The 10831-nt window shown below is 38.5% G+C and overlaps 1 long non-coding RNA gene across 1 annotated transcript in view; it reads right to left on the bottom strand.

Annotated features, from left to right (window-relative positions):
* LOC118598211 overlaps nucleotides 1-5381 on the bottom strand; it is a 19760-nt gene extending 14379 nt beyond the window's left edge. Inside the window, exon 1 of the long non-coding RNA XR_004947324.1 lies at nucleotides 5276-5381. This is a non-coding gene — a long non-coding RNA (uncharacterized LOC118598211). The remainder of the gene's footprint in view (nucleotides 1-5275) is intronic.
* Nucleotides 5382-10831: the final 5450 nt, after the last annotated feature.

Consider the following 10831-nt stretch of genomic DNA (forward strand, 5'->3'; position numbering starts at 1 on the left):
ATCCATCCATCCCTCCCTCCCTCCCTCCCTCCATCCATCCATCCATCCATTCATCCATCCATCCATGTTTTTCTGTTCAAGTTATTCAAGTACTAACCGACCAATCAGATGCCTCAATAACATTCAAACTGTTTGATGGACAAATTCCCATGAGCCCACTTTCATCTTCCATTAAACTCACTCCTGATTGGTGAGAGTAGTTGCCATAGAAACAATGACTAACACCGACTCCGACCAATCACTGCTTTCTGGCGTTGTCTGGTTTCAACATGACGGCATGGATAACGGCACAAGAACGGTGACTGGACTATATGTTACTAGGAGACTGCCAGATTAGACAGTTTCTGCAATATAACAGAAAGATTGTCAAAGTGTTACTGAGTGACTGCTGACAGCTGCCTCCAGTGGTCTTCTAAAGAACTGCAACATGTTGGCTGTTTGGCTCTATGTCCCATATGAAGGGGGGGGGGTGGTATCCTGTAATATTTCCATGAACTTTATCACTGCATACTCATATCTGTCAGGTTGAAGATGTGACCTTGCAGCCTGTGATGAACTGAGTTTGTTAGCAGCTGCTCATCTTTCTTACTCTCAGCCTGAGACCACGCTGGTCCTGACCTTCACCTCCAAAGATGTTATTCACTCCTTCAGCCAGAGAGACCATGATCTAACACTCATCACAGGTTAAATACGGCCTCCTGCAGGACTGGCTGGTGTTCTGCTGCTTATTGAAGCTGAAACTGCTGCTTTTCTGCACTCATGTTGAATATAACAGCCTGGTGTTGATGGCAGAAGAAGTGGGGCCATGAGCTGTAAATAACAGGAGGTTATGAGACTGCAGAATATAGATGGGCTTGTAAACAGCTGTACTGTCTGTCTGACGGCAGTTAGCTATCATTTCCCTGGCTGGAACCGTTTACGGCAGGGATGATAAATCCTGTGAAGGTCTGAGAGCTGATGCCGGTCTCTCCGAGTCCTTCACACCAAGCCTGGATCTTAAACTGCATCCAAAACAGGCACAGCTCCTAAAAAATGTCTCAGGGAGCCCGAGAAAATTAACCTGCGAGAGTCCAGTCCCCATTACAGCACCGCTGACAGAGGGTCACCATCTGGCAGAGATCTATTGCACAATTACCTGAGGCGCCGCAGACGCAGCGTGCAAAATAAAGCTCTTCGAATAGAATCTGAAGAGCAGCTGAATCCTCTGAACAGAAGCTGCTTTGAAAATACAGACATACTTTTGAAAACATCAATTTTACTGCCAACCTGCAGCATGAAGGCAATTGCCTGCCTCATAGCTCCACTGTTGTTGTCTGAAATTGGATTATTTGTTACACATTTTCTGTTTACATCCCAGCAATTTCAGGTCAGGCTGCAGAACGCTGTTTGTTCATTTTATTTTGGCTTGGAAAGCTTTCCACAAACAAAATAATAAAACTTTTCTGGAATAAAATGTGTTATTATTGCTAAACTTTGCAGAAATGAAGGATTTCCGTTTTTTTTGTTTTTTTTTTTTAAATAAAAATCCCAGAGAAACATTGAAGTCCTTGACTTCTCTCCAAGGACTTAAAAAACAAAATAAATGTAACACTGTTACACAACTGTTGGGACTTTGTAAGAACGATAGAGAATACGTAACAGAAAATATGTCATGTTGACGCAAAAATGCTAGGACAAGCATAGCCAGTATTCCTAAACGTCACTGCAAGTCACTAAAGAATACTTTGGTGAAAAAAGGATATTAATCGGTTAAAAACTTCAATGATTATCCAAATCACAAGTATGTAGACCCGGGGTCAGATCAGGGCAATTATATCCGTATGGAGCCAAATAGGGCCGTACATATTTGAAACCCAAATTAAACATTTTGAAAAAAATATTGGTGTTTGACCCAAAAAATTTTAAAATGTCTAAAACTTTTTGCGATTCTAAAGAAAAATGAAATATTTTCAGCTTCAAACGTTTTGTTTTTTAGGCTCCAAAACTCAAATTTTCAATTTCAAATCTTTTTTTTTCACTTTCAACTCTTTCTTTTTATTTTTGAATCTGAAAATTTCAGTTTAAAAACTTTAGACACCGTTGTGGCGTGTTGGGGCGGGGCTAACACGAAGGACCAATCAAAATCGATGGGGGTGGTAACTTCAGTCCTGGTGCATTCACTGACTGAGCACTGTTATAAGAATGTGTCTGTTTTGTCGGCACTATTATAGTCTGAAGTTGTTCCAAGACGGGTGTAAAAGCAGAGTTTCATCGTGTACAAACCACGCGTCCAAAACGCTGTTCTATTCCGATCAAAATAGACATAGAAAACGTGGCTCTGTGGTGGGTCGCCCTTATCAAGCCTAAAGAACACATTGTTGAGAACAGGGCACTGAACAGGATCAGTGAATAATTTGTGTTCAAATTCCACTGTTGGCACACCCTTTTCTTTATTTTAACACATAGTTTTTATAGTATATAACAATATTTGTTATAAACAAAGTTACTCATATCACTAAAAAAAAAGAGTTTTTTTATGCGCAATGACAATTAAATTGTATTTAAAAAAAAACAAGCTTAAATCAGCCAGCACTGGGATTGAGTCCTAGAAAAATAATTACAAGTTCTGCACATCATGGCCTCTCCACCAGCTCCTCATACTTGGTATAATGATCTGTAGGACTAATAAGGGCGACCCACCACACGGTGCAGGATGTAGACATCAGATTTTCAAGAAAGAGTCTTTTACTCATAGATTTCTCACATTTTTAAACAGGAATGAAGTGTTTCTGCTGTGACAGCTTGTTGGTTTGGTCATTTGATTATTACAAAAGGAAACTCCTTTATTATCTTCGACAAAGAAAGTCTGTTTGATATTTTCAATAGTTACATATGTACATATTTATACATATATATATATAAATGTTTCATTTGGGTTTCACACATTATTGGCGCCAAAATAGCTCCATATATCCAGCCCTCCAGATCATTTTATTTTATTGTTTTAAATGATTTGATTTTATCTTGTGCTTATTTATAACTTGTGTAATTTTGACAAAATATATATTCATGGAGAACTTTGAAAGTTCTTTAAGGTTTACATAGATTTATTCTGAAATAATATTCCTTCCTTTTTTATTCATATTCATGCTAAAGTTACATTATTAAAGTTAAAAAAAATGTTCAATAAATGTTTATCCCCTTCAGCCTGTGACCTAAGCTCTGTTTTGGATCCTGTGTGATAGAGTTCGACACCCCTCATCTAAGTTGTTTAATCAATACTAAAATTAGACTAGTCAACAATCAAATTGTCTTTTGAATCAGAGATCAGGAGTTTCCATTTTAAGTAAAGAAACAGCTATATGGAAAGAAAAGGAGGTTTGGATTTCTTAAAATAGGAAAAATGTACTTTAAAAGAAGAAATAATATAAACAAGGCAAAGGAAATAATCAAGGCTGTTTCTCAGAGATGTCAGGAAACGACATTGAAGGAAAATGATTGAAATGAACAACAGTCTCATGAATAAAAGCCGTGTTTCTGCAGACGCTGAACAAAAAGGCGTGATGGAGCCAACATTTCCAACACTCTAACAATGCGCTCTACATAAGAATAAGGAGCTCACGCTCTGTGACATGTATTTGGAGGGGTAAAAAATCCAGACTGAAACACTGTCAAAAGGTTTAGAAGACAAAGTTTCCTCCAAAGTGAACCTCTCTGAGGAGACGCGACAGTTCTTCATGCCTCACTGGTAAGCCAGATTTGCCGAGTATGTCAAGCTGGAAGTTTCGGTCTGAAATCTTATCCTCAGCAATCTATGTCAGTCAAACACGTTTGACAAGTGGCATTCGAGACGGAGGGCTTATTTTTTCCATTCTGAACAATCACAAAACAGCCGTCTGGAGGAAAATGGGATCTGACGGGAAAAATAGGGACAAAACGAGGAGCAGACACAGCAGTTTGGAATCACACAAAACCTCAGAAGAGCCAGACTGTAAGGAACTGTTTACAGCAAATATCAAACAGATAAGAAGAAAATGAAGAGGCTTAAAAAGCAAGCAATTTAATAAAACATGGACTATAAACGAATAAATGGAATTTCATGCATAAATGATTGTCTAGCATCAGTTATTGTGTCTTCATGGGAGTCTTAATTCTTTTCTAAAACTAAACCAAAACCTTTTTTTTTATTGGTTCTGACAGGAAATCAAACTCTAGTTTTGTCTGCTGGGCGCATGGACATATCTTAAATAGGAAAAAGAAAATTCATAAACCTCAGTAAATGTGAAAACTACTAGAGGATTCGTTGAAACGCTTTTTTAATCACAGTCACATCACTTTTGGTTTCACTTGTTTCACTTAAGTCTTCTGTTAAATATCATTGAATGCACATTTCTGTAATATTATAAAATCTGACATAAGAATTTCAAATATTGTCAGTGTTTTGTTTTTGTGATACAGTGATCGTTAAGTGAAACTGAATAAATTAAATGTTTACTTGGAAATACATTATTTTTCCATAGAAAGGTTTGGCTAGTCCAGATTTAGTGGTCTATTCACTACAAAAAGGGAAATCTAAGTGAGATAAACTATCTTGAAACAAAGATATACCGGTGCATTTTTTAATGTTAAGATAATTCTTCTCACAAGATCATTCCCCTTATTTTAAACGTTTTTGTACTTAATTATCTCAATAAGATATTAAGGCTTTTTACTAAGATTGTATTACCTATTATGATTAAAAACACACTTAAAACTAGACTCTCATAGTTACAACAGAAACATTTTCTTCATTCATACCTGTGACATTTGTATGGAAAAGATCAATGCAGGAGTTTTGCCTTAATTCAAGAATTTCAAGTAAATTATCATACATAGTGAGAAAAGAATAGTGCTAACAGTTCACTAATAACAGTTCACTAATAACAGTTCACTAACAACAGTTCACTAATAACAGTTCACTAATAACAGTTCACTAATAACAGTTCACTAATCTTTTTGAAGATGTTTTTTAGTATTTTTGGCTGGTTTTAAGACACAGATTCTAGTGGTTACCATAATGTCAAGATAACCTTACTGTCAACATCGAAATGAAAGAATAATGTACCATTTTAAGAAAATTAATCAAAAAATATTTATATTAGTCAAAATGAGCTTGATATTAGGAAAAATATTCTCATTTTAAGATATTTGCAGTTCCTATAAGGTCAGATATTTCTACTTGTTTTGAAAAGTCTTCAAAAGCCATAACTTCTTGTTCTGTTGGCACATCATTTTTCTTATTTTAAGCAATATTTACCTCATTTTTGTAGATGTTTTTCTTGTTCTTTAAAGCAGACTCTTTGCAGTGTTTTTTAAGTTCTCTTTTGAAACTTGCATTCATTTTCAGTTTATTTATTTTAAAAACTAGTTGCATGATTTTCAGTGCATCTGTTATGTTTGAAAGTATAATAGGAAATAAATGTTTAAATCTAAACAATCTGCGATGATTATACATTTCTGTTTTGAGCAGCACAGCGTTCAAATTTGACAAATATAGTTATTTGGTTTATATTGTGATATATATCGTTATCGCACAATATGGAAAAAAAAACTACATCGAGAAATAATATGAACAAATATTACTTTCAAAATGTGCCACAAACTGTTATTTTGTTGCTTCCTAACAGACGGAGAGCTCAAACACCTGCAGACCGCCAGCAGGCCGTGAGGTCACAGAGACGGCCCAAAACAAAGCCGTTCTTTTTATTGAACATCACATGTGCAGATGCTAAGTCCCTTCCAGCTCCTCTTTAAGCCCATGCGGATGATTGTGTGCGGGGGGGTTTATGAAACCCTCATTTCCCTTGGGAGGTCGGAGCTTCTTTAACAATGCAGTTTAATAGCTGCCACACATGGGTGAGAAGTGTCAGGTTTTCCTACTTTACTCTTGACATCAGATTTCATGACTCCTCCTGTCTGATGGCTTTTCTCCTCTGGAAAAAGCTCCTGCGGTGCCGCTTCCCCCCTCCTGCACAGAACAGAAGCCATTCTGTCAAACGCAGCGACGTGAGCTCAAAGCAGAAGCAGATGAGGCGGGCCGACATGAGATTGATCAACCAAAAAACCGAATTACAACAGCGCCGGTCCTGGAACAGTTTGAACAAAGCCGGCTGATGGTATCTAGCAGTGGGAGAGGATCTGCAGGTGGATTTTATCTCCACTCAGAGTCAGTAATGCATGGTATTAACCTCCATATAAAACCCATTTACAGAAACCACATTTCATTTTCAAGGGTTTGTAGATAATTTCTGCAAAAGCTCGGAGTTATGCCTCGCTGCGGCAGTGATGGCCCCATTAACGGCGCTGGGCCCATTTAGCCCAGTTACCACTCCAGCAGCAAATGAATGTTTCACTTGGGTGTTCGTGAGAGGCTCCGTACCACTTTTCAGACTTTGGGGCGATTAATGTCAGGAGTGGTAATGTGTTGGTATTAAGCAGCGTGCACAGCTCATTTCTCCGTGGCGTGGCTTTCCTCTCAAGGACGTGTCATGGTGGAGTGAAGCGCTGTCGCTGCGTGCAGCCACTGAACCTTGAATGTGGCATGTTCCAACAGAGAGGGCTCCTCTCTGGACACGTGTGACAGTCTGGACATTCAAAGGAACTGCTGCGTTTGTGTGTAGGGTGGAGCACAGAGGACTTTAATCTATCACATGACTCCACATTGCAGAGTGTCAACTGTTTCTCCTTGAAGATCATAAGAAGTGTTTTATGCACTAACAGTCACGTTGTACATCTGTCTCACACAAATGACAACTTTTTATGTGTGTGAGCTTTTCCTTTGGTTTGAAGGTGATTGTTGTGTATGTGGTACTTCTGTAGGTGCAACAACATGATTGACAGTTAATGGACATTTAGCCACTCATCAAATGCTTCATAAGGAGACTTTCTGGAAATATGCCCCTTAAACTACATCACTAAACAGCTGCTATGGTGCTGTGGGTAAGAGCTGAACTTTTATCTGACTTTGACACAAAATGAATTTAACTTCACAGGAAAATAAGAAGCACTAAAGGCTTTAAAGTCTCCCTTTGATATTTTTTTTTGTTTTAAAAAAAAAATTCCCAGTAGTGTTTTCTGTATGATTATGAACTTTTTAACCAAAATCTCACAACCTTAATGTCTTTAAAAGCCATTTTTCATGTTGATCTAAAGCCTCTGCTTCCAAAATCTCCTCTGAGGGGGCGTGGCTTTTGGAGCTGGGCTGGGTAGCTCCGCCCCTGATCCCTCCTGTCTGATTATGATAGCTGTGCCTCATTACCATAAATCTTCACTGCTACATAAAAACATCCATCAATCTGGGTAATGTCCAGCCGTATGGTTCTGATCCGGATGTCAGCTGGACGAGGAAGTGAAGATCTTCATGGACAGAACTTCCTCCAAAATCCTGATTCTTTCTCCTTCCAGTTCACCAAAGACTCTTTTAGCTAATTCTCCAATGTTTATTGACTGTGATCAATACATTCAATCATTGGTTTCTCAGAGTTCTTGATAAAATAATCAAAGCTAACATCAAAATGCTCTTTCATTGATTTACAATCCTTTCCAACTGCGGTCAAATGAGCCGCCGTTCACATTTCCGTGGTCACATCAAGAAGCTCCGTGGAGTCTGGTGGAGATTTTCCAGCGTTCTCAGTCCTGCTACCGTAAGTATTGGATGAAACTCACACCAAAAATCCAGTGATGCTGATTTGACCACAGAAATGTGAACGGCGGCTCATTTGACTGCAGTCAATGTGAAGATACCATCTTCTCTTCTCCAGAACCTGAACTAGACACTAGGAACAGATGAGGGTTTAGTGCATGTGCAGCAGAGCTGTTGATGGAAAGAAGATCATTCATTCAAACAGAGTCTGTCCAAGACAGTTTGGTTGATTTAAAAGGAGAAATACTTGGAAATACAAAAACAAAATGATTTCTTATTGTGTGAATGCATTGAATGCATTCACACTATTGAGATTGTTCATTTACGTTTTCTTCCGTACGTTTTTCGGCACGTAAAAACTCAAGCACACTTTATGCGATTTACACAATCTTGGTATCAAAACGTTCAGCACGTTAAGGACATTACTGCTTGTATTTTTGGTTTTCGCAAATTTTACAGTTTTCGCGATATTACGCAATTTATGCGAATTTTCAGCCCTATGTTAAGTCAATGGGAAAATTTTAAACTTTTTACTGCACCTTAAAACTTTTACAATATTGGTATCAACACGTTCAGCACGTTCAGGACATTAATGCACGAACTTTTGGTATTCGTACATTTTACGATTTTCACGCAATTTACGCAAATTAACGCAATTTAAGCTTTTAATGCTAGTTAATGCAACTTAAGCACTTTACACACTTTACACACTTTAAGCACTTAATACACGTAACACAATTTAAGCAATTACTGCAAATTTAAGCAATTTACGCGATTTACAACAACCGCATTAGCGTGATAATGCATTCACACATGCATTATCGGAGGTAATGCAATTTTTCTAGTTTATTTAATTGTTGGGTTTCTCTCATAATTTTACAACTTCATCCTTAAGTCCCGTCTTTGTCATATTTTTACAAATTAATTCTCATAAAGTTTTTGAGTTTTCTCATATATTTTTTGTTTTCTTATCTTTTTGATTGCCCTAATTCAGAAAGCACAAATACATTTTTTAAACTTCAAATTTTTTATATCTTCATAACTGACCGACTGCTCTCTACCCTCGTGTCTTTCATGGATTTCGAGCCTCATTCAGAAATGTATTGTTTTCTGTATAGTTGGTATTGGTGCTTCCCGTGCTGCACTTTGCCTTGAAGTCATGGCTCGGCTGGGAGCTCTTGTGAAGGAGGTCATGCATCCTTCTTAATGGAGCCTCCAATCCTGTGGGGCTCCTTCAAGTCCTTCTCTCTGTGTGTGCGACTTGCAGAATGTCATTCTTTTGTTCCTCGGCGACAACCTCAAACACACCGACAGTCTGGCTACTTTCTTATTTTACCAGTCGCCTTTCATTTACGTGGCCACTTCAAAAGGCGATGCATAGTCAACTCCCTGCATGGGATGAGGTCAAACACATACAGAGCATCGCCCGCCGCTCTTTCTATTACCATAAATGTCAGTAGTCCTCTTCATCCTTTGCACACTTTTATTACACTGCTGGAAATGTCAGATGTTTTTGCAACAGTAGCACGGCCCCGGGGCAAAGAAAAGGCTCAAAGTATTTTCTACCCTCTATTTTTATTTATTTTTTTTTAGTCTCACAGGGAAATATCAATGTTACTTGAAAATGCATGTAATATTCTGATATGGGAATTGATCACACATGATTACCTCATTTGTTTTTCTAATTTCTCTTCTCGTGTGATTCAGAGTTTTGCTACTTTGATCATTTATTGAAACGCCCCCCTCCTCCTAAGTCATCAAATATGCATCCGTCCCAGCTGTGTCATGCAGCAGTTCCTCTGAATGACGTGTTAACACACTAGAACTGGCCGTGGGGGATACAGTTGTCATGCTGCAGCTGCACAGCAACTTTCTCAGCTCTCGTCGTGGATCTTCGTGTTGCACTAGCATAATGATAACCAGGACCACAAACTGAATTTGTTTTCTGAAACTATTCTGCTGTTTTGCATATTGTCTGAGCTCAGAGGGTCACTCTTATCTCACATTACTGGGGGTGACGTGTTTGGTGAAAATCAGCAGGGTTGACATTTGAGGTCGCGAGCTGATTTACTGTAGAGCCCAGTCACCGAGGCCAAGTGGGCCCTACTGGTTTAGAAGTGGCAGAAAATGTGGGTCCAAAATGAGTTGGTTCACAGTTTCTGTGGTGACCCCACCTGCGTTTGCCCACATTGGCATAAATGGACACTCAGTGGGTAGGCTTACTATGCTAGTTAGCTACCTGGTGTAAAGCAGTGCTCCCTAGCTCACTACAATGGAGCTCGCTAGCTAGCTACAGAGGAGCTCGCTAGCTCAATATAGTGGAACTCGATAGCTCTCTTCAGCAGAGCTTACTAGCATGCTACAGCAGAGCTTAATAGCTCACTACAGGCGAGGTTGCTAGCTCTATACAATGGCGCTCACTAGCTCACAACAGCAGAGCTCACTAGCTTGTTAGCTTGCTCCAGATTAACTTACTAGCACGCTACAGCGGAGCTTGCTAGGTCGATTCAAGGGAGGTCGCTACAGAGGAGCTCGCTAGTGAGCTACAGATGTACATATAATTCCCACAAACCCACAATTCTGTAATGCCTTTGGATTAATTTGGGTTAGGAAGTGAAATCCAAGACACTGTACTCAAACTACCGTCTGAAGTCTGATCAGCTGAGGAAAATCAATTGATCAATTAACGGTTTTAGAACAATTTTTTCATTAATTCTAAGGTACTTTAAGGATATTGCTGATGTTCTTATGGAGTTGAGTCATAAAAGCAGCAAACTGTCAAAATCTGTGTTTTTAAGAGGTCTACCCACTGATCCACAGCACCGGTCTGATCTTTGTTCCAAAATTCTACAGTGCCAGAAGGTACTTTTTTTTAATTAAATCAATTTTAAAAATAAATGAAAGTCATCTGTTTCTGTTCAGTTGAGGTGAATTTTGCCTTCAACCAACATAAATTAGGATCACGACCAGCTAAAAACAAAACCTCCTAACAAACAGACTATCAGGTGGAGGTGTTGCATGTTTGAAAACTCTTTGATGGGGTCTAATTTATTATTGAAAAATATTAATATAGAAAGAAGACTTTACCATTTTGACTTGATCAGGCTTCAGAATCAAAATTTCAATTTCAATTTTATTTTTATAGCCCAAAGTCACAAAGGAAATTTGCCT

The sequence above is a fragment of the Oryzias melastigma genome, linkage group LG24, assembly GCF_002922805.2.
Source record: "Oryzias melastigma strain HK-1 linkage group LG24, ASM292280v2, whole genome shotgun sequence".
Classification (NCBI taxonomy): domain Eukaryota; kingdom Metazoa; phylum Chordata; class Actinopteri; order Beloniformes; family Adrianichthyidae; genus Oryzias; species Oryzias melastigma.